The 12027-nt window shown below is 39.3% G+C and overlaps 1 protein-coding gene across 7 annotated transcripts in view; it reads right to left on the reverse strand.

The window, feature by feature from the left end:
- GRXCR1 (glutaredoxin and cysteine rich domain containing 1) overlaps positions 1-12027 on the reverse strand; it is a 306050-nt gene that overhangs the window by 160287 nt on the left and 133736 nt on the right. For 5 of the 7 annotated variants that reach the window (XR_007477295.1, XR_007477293.1, XR_007477294.1 and 2 more), the window contains one exon: positions 1255-1426. The exons of the other annotated variants lie outside the window; for them this stretch is intronic. The gene's annotated coding sequence lies outside the window, so the exon portion shown is untranslated. The remainder of the gene's footprint in view (positions 1-1254; positions 1427-12027) is intronic. 7 annotated transcript variants of the gene reach the window in all.

Raw genomic sequence — 12027 nt, forward strand, 5'->3', positions numbered from 1 at the left:
TCACTCTCCTCATTTCCCAACCCAAACCTAGTTCTCAGGCCCATTTGGTATATCCAAACCGACCAGCATGCACAGCAACTCAAAATAATTTCTGTAACAGGAACCACTCTCTTATATGGCAGTGGTGCTTATACACAACTTTTTCATTCATTAGATAACAGTAGTTGATATGGAAGCCAATGGAACAAGAGCTGATATGTCACATGAGAAGATTAAGGTGTGACCATATGGTGTTATCAGAGAATATCAAGGTTCCTCCATCACATGACATGACAATAGCATTATGTTCTTCCCAAAGCGGTACCACTGGGAGCAGAATGAAAAGCCAAGTCAGTATCCAACAGCCTGTTTGCTCTCTCTCCCTCTCATCTCCAGCCCTCAGCTATGGAAATCGACCCTGCCTGGGCACTTCCAATATGAATATACAAGTCTTTTTTTCAATCCAATGTTGTTTTTCCCAGTGGTTATTTCAACGGTTATGTTTCTTTCTATCTGTTCCTTTTTCGCCATTCTAGAATCTCTATTCTCCATATTTCAGAACTCCTGATGCTGCCTCCAAATCTTGCAGCTTCTTCCCCATGATTTCATTCTCTTTGTATTTTTGCTGTTTTACAATGTGTCTTCTACTTGACCCTCCAGGATGGTCTCTATAGTGACTAATCTTTCCTCAATTCATACACTCAGTTTTTTGGGGGTTTTTTTGCGGTATGCGGGCCTCTCACTGCTGTGGCCTCTCCCGTTGCGGAACACAGGCTCCGGACGCGCAGGCTCAGCGGCCATGGCTCATGGGCCCAGCCGCTCCGCGGCATGTGGGATCTTCCCGGACCGGGGCACGAACCCGTGTCCCCTGCATCGGCAGGTGGACTCTCAACCACTGCGCCACCAGGGAAGCCCCATACACTCAGTTTTTAAATTTAAAAATTATCAGATTTTTAAGTTTCAGAAAGTCTTATAAAGCTATAATAGAATCTCTTCGAGCCTTCTTTTAAAACATTTTGTTGTGGTTATTCTAATCATTATCTGTCTCCTCTAACAGTTTTATTACTATACTAGAAGCTTTCCTATTCTTTTTATCCATTCTGTCTCTCTCTCTCTCTCTCTACCTCTCTCTACCTCTCTCTCTCTCTCTCTCTCACACTGTCTCTCTCTCTCTCCTTGTTCTATCTCAAAGACACTGCTGCTGGGTCCCCTTAGATTGTGATGATTTCCTTAGCATACCCATGAGTTTATTTACATAACAAGCTACTAGGGTACCTGGGAGTGATGGAAACCCACAAGTGGTAGGAAGTACTGCTCTTCACAGACAGGGACATGAAACTGGAAACTCTTCAGTTCTTTCTGCAAACACAGGAAAAAGCTTGATTGCTGATCTCTGACATAAGGAGGATCAAGGCCGCTCCAAAGATTTGACAATGAGCAGGTCTTCCTAGAATGACAATGAATGGAATGGCAGGGCTCTTCCTCTGAGGGATCCACAGAACTCAGAGGTACAATCTTTCTTCAGGAACAAAAGAATTCAGATTTTCCTCCCAGGCCAACTGCCAGGCCCAGAATCAAGAACCATCCTAAACATGCAGCCCCTGGAAAGGTCAGAGTGTTCCCACACACCCTGCAGTCTAAGCACCTGTTTCTCTATGGAGACAGAGTTGATAGTTGGATTAGAGTTGACAGTGGATGTGTCAGGCCACCATATCATCAGAATTCTGATCACTCTGAGGCAGATGGAAGAGATGAAAACAAAGGAGACAGGTAAGATAGATGGAAACAGGGCTTCCCCGGTGGCGCAGTGGTTGAGAGTCCGCCTGCCGATGCAGGGGACACGGGTTCGTGCCCCGGGTCCGGGAAGATCCCACATGCCACGGAGTGGCTGGGCCCGTGAGCCATGGCCGCTGAGCCTGCGTGTCCAGAGCCTGTGCTCCACAACGGGAGAGGCCACAGCAGTGAGAGATCCGCATACCGCAAAAAAAAAAAAAAAAAAAAAGATAGATGGAAACAGGCAATATTATTTGATTTATGCCTTATCACTCTCCACAAAAGATTTAATATGACTTAATGGCAGAGTATGAAATAAAACAGCAAAATGTAAATAGAGATTAAAAATAAGAACCAAGCAAAACATAACTTAGAAGAGGAGATCTAGACAAGGAAAAACAAAATAAGTAACTCTGACCTTGAGCTGGATTAATGGACAGATAAGCCAGGAGGTTGCTTGGGACACTGATGTCTAATGAATAATAAAACATCACTGGGAAAAAGTCACAGAACGTAAATTGGTCCCACTCCCATTAAAGTAGACAGAATGAAATTAAAATTCAAAACACCCCTTACTGTACTACTTTATCTCTTTTTTTCCTTCCAGTTTTACTGAGATATAATTGACATACAGCACTGTAAGGTACACAGCATAAAAATTTGACTTACATACATCATGAAATTATTCCACAATGAGTTTAGCAAACATCCATCATCTCATATAGATACAAAATGAAAGAAAAAGAAAAAAAATTTTTTCTTGTGATGAGAACTCTTGGGATTTACTCTCTTAACAACTTTCATGTATAACACACAGCAATGTTAGTTATATTTATCATGCTATACGTTACATCCCTAGTACTTATTTATCTTAAAGCTGGAAGTTCATACCTTTTGACTGCTTATATCCAATTTCCCTTCCTCCAACCCCTCACCTCTGGTAACCACACATATGATCTCTTTACTACTTTATCTTTTGAATATTTTCCCCCTACCCATATATAATTTTAGTGAGTTAGATGTCAGCAAAGTGAGCTAAGGTTCTAAAAACAACTAAAGCCAGACATAGGTCTGCTTATGAGGGTGAGTAGTTCAGTCTACTAAAGTAAAAAACTGTACTTCTAAGAAGTTGTCTTGGAACTCTATAGCATCTACAAGTTAAAAATATTATAACAGAAAAATGCAAAGATAAGAACTAGATAAATAGAAAATAGTTTGACAAATATTTTGGATAGTATTAAGGCCTACCTCCTATATTGTGCTTTGAAGATACTGCATGTTTTACAAATTGAAGGTTTATGGCAACTCTGCACAGTCACAGATGATGGTTAGCATCTTTTAGCGATAAAGTATTTTTTAATTAAGGTATGTAGTTGTTTTTTAGTCATAATGCTACTGTACACTTAGGAGGCTACCGTATAGTGTAAACATAACTTTTATATTCACCAGGAAATGAAAAAACTCATCTGACTGGCTTTATTGCAATATTCACTTCATTGCGGTGGTCTGGAACTGCACCTGCAATATTTCCATGGGATGTCTGTATATGATTCTGCCCGTCATAACTTCTTAGAAAAAAGTTTCTCCTCACCTCCACTGTATAAAAGTTTAAAATATATTTTTAAAATTTCTGTCTGAAAAAGATCAAGTTTTTAACTGCCTATCAAATTCTACATCTCAGTGTGGCCTTACATGTAGCCCATTCACTAATAAACCTTTTTTTTTTTTGCATTACGCGGGCCTCTCACTGCTGCAGCCTCTCCCGTTGTGGAGCACAGGCTCCGGACGCGCAGGCTCAGCGGCCATGGCTCACAGGCCTAGCCACTCCGCGGCATGTGAGATCTTCCCGGACCGGGGCACGAACCTGTGTCCCCTGCATCGGCAGGCAGACTCCCAACCACTGCGCCACCAGGGAAGCCCCACTAATAAACCTTTTTAAAGCAGTTCTTCTAACCCAGTTTTACCTTTTTCCAGAAAAGAGAATCTTGACTATAATAATAATGTATGATCTACCTCATTCAAGTACCTATCTATAAAAATACCTAGAATTATTTTAAAATTCATATCATTTGAAGGAAAAAATGGCTTAATTGAGAACTACTAATCATATTCTTCGAAATGAAGAAACTGTACTTATTAAAATACAGTTAACTTGAACTTTCTCTAAATAATTCTACAATTTTACCCTGAATTGACATATACAACTTTCTCTAAATAAATCTACAATTTTATCCTGATATTAATGAAAAGTTCCTTCTCAATAAGAAATTTATCTCCCTTACCCAGCCTGGCCAGGAGAACAGACTCTGTGTTGGTCTCGTCTGGATTTATCATCTTCCAAATTCTACTAGTAACCTTGTAATTTAAGCCTGTAATACATTTAACATATTATTCTGAGACTCTGCAAAAGCACAAGGTTCACTGAAATGAACAAAACTTTAATAACTGCTTTTGGTGGATGACAACTTCCTCTAATATGCTTTGTATTAATGGTCATTTCTTTCTGCAAACTTAGCTCTAAGCTCTTTGTTTCTTGTTACCATCGTGATTATCCTTCTATGCTTCTGTTCTCTGCTCTGGGTGGAGCCAAGAGCTCCTATGGTAAAAAGAGACATATCTCTATTGGGGTCCAAGCAGAAAACAACTAACCCAGAGGGCACAGAAAACCTGCAGTGTCACTACTTTTAAAACACATTTGAGGAGTTCCACTTGCTGCAGTATCTCAAAGCTGTTATTGTTGAATAATTTAATACCCCAAATCATATGGGCTGCATAAGAGCTGCACACCACAAGCACTGTTTCATGTTTATAGAATAATATTTAAAGTCCTTTCTCACAGCCTCCCTCATTTGATGGCTGACACAACCCTGGGAAACAGGTAAATAAGACATAATTATTACAATTTTATAACTGAGGAATGTGAGAGTCTTAAATCTGTAAGTGATGGCAAAAATCATAGCCCCTAAAGTCAGATTCTAATTCCAGTGCATTCACTTGGTGTGAGCTCTTCATCCATTCATCTTAGTTTCCTCCAATCTCTTAAACCAGTTGTGAGGATTAAATGGGATCAGGGATGAAAAGCACTGGTATGCTAATGGCATTTTACTACTCCTCAGAGATCTGGGTCTGACCACTCAGCCAATAAATGGCAAAATTCAGAACAGAATCCAACTTTCTGACTCCTGAGCAAGTAGAAAAATAGCAGCTCAGGGCCCACAAGTCCCTTGGACAATGATGCTTTATGACTTGTCCATAATGTGAAAATTTCTCTCCAGATCCAAGTTTTGTGCAGCCTGTCACTTAATTTGGAAGCTCTTTAAGAATACAAAACTGAGAATATCAGATTAGGGTATAAAAGTGGTATTTATTTAGAAGGAGAAAAGAAGTCACAACAAATTATAAGTTTTAAAAAGCCTAAATTTCTCTGATTTTTGTTGTTAGTGTATAGGAATGCCAGAGATTTCTGTGCATTAATTTTGTATCCTGCAACCTTACCAAATTCATTGATTAGTTCTAGTAGTTTTCTGGTGGCATCTTTAGGATTTTCTATGTTTAGTATCATGTCATCTGCAAACAGTGACCGTTTTACTTCTTCTTTTCCAATTTTTTTATTTCTTTTTCTTCTCTGATTGCCGTGGCTAGGACTTCCAAAACTATGTTGAATACAAGTGGCGAGAGTGGACATACTTGTCTTGTTACTGATCTTAGTGGAAATGCTTTCAGTTTCTCACCACTAAGTATGATGTTTGCTGTGGGTTTGTCATATATGGCCTTTATTATGTTGACGGAGGTTCCCTTTATGCCTATATTCTGCAACTGTTGAGATGATCTTATGGTTTTTATTCCTTAATTTGTTAATATGGTGTATCACATTGATTGATTTGCATATATTGAAGAACCCTTGCATCCCTGGGATAAATACCCCAATCCCATTTACCACTGCAACAAAAAGAATAAAATATCTAGGAATAAACCTACCTAAGGAGGCAAAAGACTTGTATTCAGAAAACTATAAAACACTGATAAAAGAAATCAAAGACGACATAAACAGATGGAGAAATATAACATGTTCTTGGATTGGAAGAATCAATATTGTTTAAATGACTATACTGCCCAAAGCAATCTACAGATTCAGTGCAATCCCTATCAAACTACCAATGGCATTTTTCACAGAATTAGAACCAAAAATTTTACAATTCATATGGAAACACAAAAGACCCCGAATAGCCAAAGCAATCTTGAGAGAAAAAAAAAAAAAAAAAACGGAGCTGGAGGAATCAGGCTCCCCAACTTCAAACTATACTGCAAAGCTACAGTAATCAAGACAGTATGGTTGGTACTGGCACAGTAACAGAAATACAGATCAACAGTACAGGATAGAAAGCCCAGAGATAAACCCACACACATATGGTCACCTAATTTATGACAAAGGAGGCTAGAACATACAATGGAGAAAAGACAGCCTCTTCATTAAGTGGTGCTGGGAAAACTGGACAGCTACATGTAAAAGAATGAAATTAGAACATTCCCTAACACCGTACACAAAAATAAACTTAAAATGGATTAAAGACCTAAATGTAAGACCAGACACTATAAAACTCTTAGAGGAAAACACAGGAAAAACACTCTTTGACATAAACCACAGCATGATCTTTTTTGACCCACCTCCAAGAGTAATGGAAATAAAAACAAAAATAAACACATGGGACCTAACGAAACTTCAAAGCTTTTGCACATCAAAGGAAACCATAAACAAGACGAAAAGACAACCCTCAGAATGGGAGAAAATATTTGCAAATGAAACAATGGACAAAGGATTAATCTCCAAAATATACAAACAGCTCATGGAGCTCAATATCAAAAAAAACAAACAATTCAATTAAAAAATGGGCAGAAGACCTAAATAGATATTTCACCAAAGAAGACATACAGATGGCCAAGAGGCATGTGAAAAGATGCTCAACATTGCTATTGTTAGAGAAATGAAAATCAAAACTACAGTGAGGTATCACCTCACATTGGTCAGAATGGCCATTATCAAAAAATCTAGAAACAATAAATGCTGGAAAGGGAGTGCTGAAACAGGAACCCTCCTGTGCTGTTGGTGGGAAAGTAAATTGATACAACCAACATGAAGAACAGTATAGAGTTTACTTAAAAACCTGAAAATAGAACTACCATATGACCCAGCATTCCCACTACTAGGCATATACCCTGAGAAAACCATAATTCAAAAAGAGACATGTACCACAATGTTCATTGCAGCACTATTTCCAATAGCCAGGACATGGAACCAACCTAAATGTCCATCGACAGGTGAATGGATAAAGAAGATGTGGCACATATATACAATGGAATATTACTCAGCCATAAAAAGAAACGAAACTGAGTTATTTGTAGTGAAGTGGATGGACCTACAGTCTGTCATACAGAGTGAAGTAAGTCAGAAAGAGAAAAACAAATACTGCATTTTAACATATATATATGGAATCTAAAAAAAGAAAAAAATGGTACTGATAAACATAGTGGCAGGGCAGGAATAAAGATGTAGACATAGAGAATGGACTTGAGGACACAGCTGGGGAAGGGGAAGCTGGGGAGAAGTGAGAATAGCATCGACATATATACACTACTGAATGTAGAATAGTTAGCTAATGGGAAGCAGCCGCATAGTACAGGGAGATCAGCTCGGTGCTTTGTGACCACCTAGAGGGGTGGGATAGGGAGGGTGGGAGGGAGGCTCAAGAGGGAGGGGATATGGGGATATATGTATGCATATGGCTCATTCACTTTGTTGTACAACAGAAACTAACACAGTATTGTGAAGCAATTATACTCCAATAAAGATCTATTTTTTAAAAAAAGCCTAAAAATGAAAACATTACAAAACTAAAAAGATAACATATCTATCAACTAACAAAAACACCTCTATAATACCTTTTTCCTCCATTTTTTGCATACTCTGACCACTTCTTCAAATAATCATTTTGACACATTTTCCAATACAGAGACTAGCAGAATAAGTCATTGTTTTCTTCTAGCACAGTTGATTGCTTCATTTTATTGCAGACAATTTTACCTGCAGTTTGGTCTGAAACTGCCAACTTAGGCAAGATATATCAGATATTCTAAGGTGCCATCTGATGTACTGGAGTACATAAAATATGCAACTTCAGTTGGCCCTACTGCTATAGATTTGTGTCCTATAAACACAGTAATTCTGATCAATTCTATTTCATGTATATCCCACACACACAAAAAAAAAGATGGAGTGTTACTGACTAGAAAGAACTTCTGCTTTAATTAGGTATCAATACGAACTGAATCCTCCATTTACAATTTTACATGTCTGATAGTTGAGAGAATCTTCCATGGACTAGTTTCTGGCTCCATACATTCCAAGCTTTGTTTCACCCCTTTTCCTACCAACGTACTTCTGGAGCTAGTTTATATCATGATACTGTAGCTTTAGGTGAGGATGCCAGATGAGCATATAGATAGGGAGCAGAGGAGTGTCCCTGTAAACTATGTGAACACTAGAACACCTAGCAATAACTTAGGTATATACTAAAGTGACTGCAAACTACACAACTTATCTCATAAATCCCTTAGCCAGATCCCCAAAATGCATACAGTCCCTCCAAGGCCACATACCATGAGAGAAAGCATGTCAGAGGAAAATTTGGAGTAGAGAAAATAGTCTTAACTGATTGCTATTAAAATATTACATATTTTTTCAAATTTACCTAACATATGACCATTAGAACCCACTGCTAGGGCCCCTCCTTGCAGGGCTTGAGATGGGGCTAGTGCAAGTGAGGGGCCCTGGGGCTTCAGCTTCAAAGGAAATCCAACTCCGCACAGATCCATCCCCAAAGCAATGCCAGGGAGCCAACTCAAACAGATGCCTCCATTTTTGTTCATAAGAGGCAAAATACTTCTAGGATTCTCAAGCAGTTTAAAAAGATAAGTTAACTCCTTACGAAGGCTACCTTTATGCCCCTTCTAATTTATTTATTCTCTTGGACCAGTCTTGCTGCTTTGAAAAACCTGAGGAACATCTAGGCAAAGAAAAGCAAAGGATTCACAGCTGGAAAGAAAACATGTCTATGTATTGGTTGTTCACCCTATGACATTTTGACACCTGAGAACATTTTAGGACATTTTAGCTCTAACCCTAACTTTGATTTGCCCATGTTGTATTACCAATTCAGATTCACTTTAACCCTGAAAACGCCAAGCTGAAAAGATTCTGTAGCACCTAGCCACAGATTGTTTCTATCCTGACTTGTTTTCATTTCACCATGGATCTCTGAGCAGTCACTGAGCTAATCCAATTTTCAGGCCCATTAATCTGGAATTTCAACTCAAAGGAGAGACGATGCAGCTTCCTGATGGGTTGGCAGGGCAGAAGCAACTGTGACAGCAACATCTTAAAACTTCTCCTGCTGCCTACAGATCAGTGTGCCTGCTATTTCCCCCGACCTACTTGTGGAGGTCTCCTTAAATGCCCGGGGGAAGGCAGGGGAGGCTACAGCTTGTCTTTTCCCCATTGTTTGTCGTTAATCCTAGCAAGCCTAACCTTCAAGCATTGTGAAATGGACAATGCAGGTTTTTGGAATTCCCAGGTCTTCCACTCCAGTCTCTCCAGTTTGACCGTCAATTTCCTTTAGAATCCACAGTTTTCTTTACTGTCCTTCTCCCTTCTAGTAACCTGTTTTTGAGGAAGATATGATTGAAAAGAAAACAAGAACAAAATGCCCACACTAGGGTGCAAATGAGTACATTTTAGTGTTTCACTAACGGTGTTTATGGACACTGGCTGCATATTAAAATTACCAGGGACTTTTAAAAACAATTCCAATACCTGGGCCCTGATCCAGACTAATAAAATCAGGCACTCTGGGGGTCAGGTCCAAGCATGGGGAATTTTCTATTATCTCCCCAGGTGAATCTGCTTTGTCATTTTATTTTCATGGAGAAAGGAAACAGAAGGGAAAATCTGGAGCACCATTTGCAGAATTTCAGGCAACAGAAAGCAAGGGAGATATTTTAGGGAGCAGATGGCAGAGGGTTTTTTCAGCAGCCTTAAAATCCCTGAAGTAGTCAATTTACTTCTCCCATTCATAGACAGAGACTGCTCTAAAATTGCTTTCACCTATAGCAACCACATTAGAATGAAACAGACCAATCGAAGTGCCGTTATTTTGTAACAATTCAGTACCAGGACATCTGTAAAAAGCTGCTTTCATACTTCGATTATGGATTTCATCCACTGTATTTTGTGCATGTCACAAACAGTGACAGCAGATGTCATTATAGGACAGAAGTTTTTTATTTCTCTGTTAATGTTGTTTATTAACAAGCACTGTGTGAGCACCCACTGTGGAGACCTGTCCTGGGAGCCATTAGGAAATAACGGCAGAGATAATCCCTCCTTAGCTATAAAATCCTATGATTCTGAGGCAAATCTCTTCTATGAATGCTGAACACTTTAGAAAGACCTCTTAGGAGACAAAATTTTGGAGGCATCAAAGAGCAAATTATTCTGCCAAATTGTTTCCTTTCTGATCTGCCTGAAATTCCTATTTCTTCTAGATGCATCAATGTAAGTTGCACGAACTTCATTTGGAAAAGGTGACGTTACACTGTAGCACCTACTACCCCCTTGGCATATATTGGTCACCAGATCACCTAGAACAAATTCCTCAAGGTTTACAGTCCTGAGCAGGAAAAGTCTATACTAGAAAAAGGGACCAGAACAGTACAAGCCGCTCTGAGGTGGCGTGAACACTGCAGGCTGGGAAAGGACACGGATGCCCAAAAGAAGAGCTTCAAGAGGATGGTCCCAGAAAGGGCAGGCGACAGGGTCAGAAGAATATGGATATCACTATCTCTGCTTACTTCCCAAGTGTTGCCTTGGCACGTTCAGGCTTTGTGGTTTCAGGACAACCTGTTGCTGGTTTGAACCTTTTTGGCTCTATGGCCTTCATGTTACTGACCATTCTCCACCAGTTTTCACCTGGCTTCTTGCAACCTGGCTCCCCCTGCTGCCTGCTCCTAGTTTCTAACTCTACCTTTCACTAGCTGCCGCCACCACTGCCTGACCCCAAATACAGGATAGGATGATGTCCCTTTAAAATAAAGTTGAAGAGTGAACCGCGGGTCATGGGGAAGCAGAAAAGAAGTAAGATACGTGGTGGTAATAGTAATAGCAATTGTATTACTAAGACACTGCATGTTTATTAGTGAATAGGTGTGTCAGCAGTGATCAGGGAATGCTCCCACTTCTAGGAATGTGTTCCTCCCTTTCTGCCTTCCTCTCAATGGGGGTATTCTTACACTATTCTCTGTCTAGAAAGAGAGTGTTCGGAGCACATGTGAAAAACTCACATAAACTCCAGTCTGAATGGAAAGATCTGGGTATGAGTACCCTGCTAAACAGTGAGTGAGACCTGAGTCTAAATGAACACTATTAGTATTTTTATGTGGAAATTCTAAGGTTAACATCATCTGTAGAATTATGGGATACACACATATCTAAGGTATTTTTATGATGTTGCTTTTACATGCTACCTCCATTAAGAAAAATTAGCATTTGTTAGACCAACTGTCTTTATATCTTACGACATCATTATAATCACATATTAAGAAAACATATTTATGTTCTGAAATATTCTCTACCCCAAAAGCATTAAATCATACTTGCTTTTCATTCACTACATGTAACCTGTATAAAATAAAGTTACTTGGAATGCATTGCAAAGTAGGCCAGGATTAGTGAAACAAGTCAAATTCAGAAGTTCCCAGTCAATGGTAAATGATGTTGAGAGAGTTACTTTAAATGAAAAATTGAACAGTATGCCCCAGATAGTATGAAGGCTTTGTCAATGAAAAAATCTTAGTCAACAGCCAATCTAAGAAAGAAATAGAGAATTTTATTCGGGCTAACCTGAGGATTATAACGCAGGACACAGTCTTTCAGGAACTACCGAGGACTATTTCCCCACTAGAAGTCAAAGCACAGTTATATAAGTTTTTGAGACAAAGGGTTACACATCAAAGGGTTATACATCAAAGTAACATAATGACAGTTTGCACAGTCCAACAAGGTGAGTAGTAGGTCATCATGACCCCTTACAGGATTGAGGAGGAATGTTATCTCCTAAGGAGTTATCTTGCTGGCACCAGGAGTTAATTGCTTTCTTTGGTGAGCAGGCATTCCTGTGTTCTCTAAGGGGATCTAGTTAAGGTACAATGTAGATGCACAACGCA

The sequence above is a fragment of the Orcinus orca genome, chromosome 4, assembly GCF_937001465.1.
Source record: "Orcinus orca chromosome 4, mOrcOrc1.1, whole genome shotgun sequence".
In the NCBI taxonomy this organism is placed as follows: Eukaryota; Metazoa; Chordata; class Mammalia; order Artiodactyla; family Delphinidae; genus Orcinus; species Orcinus orca.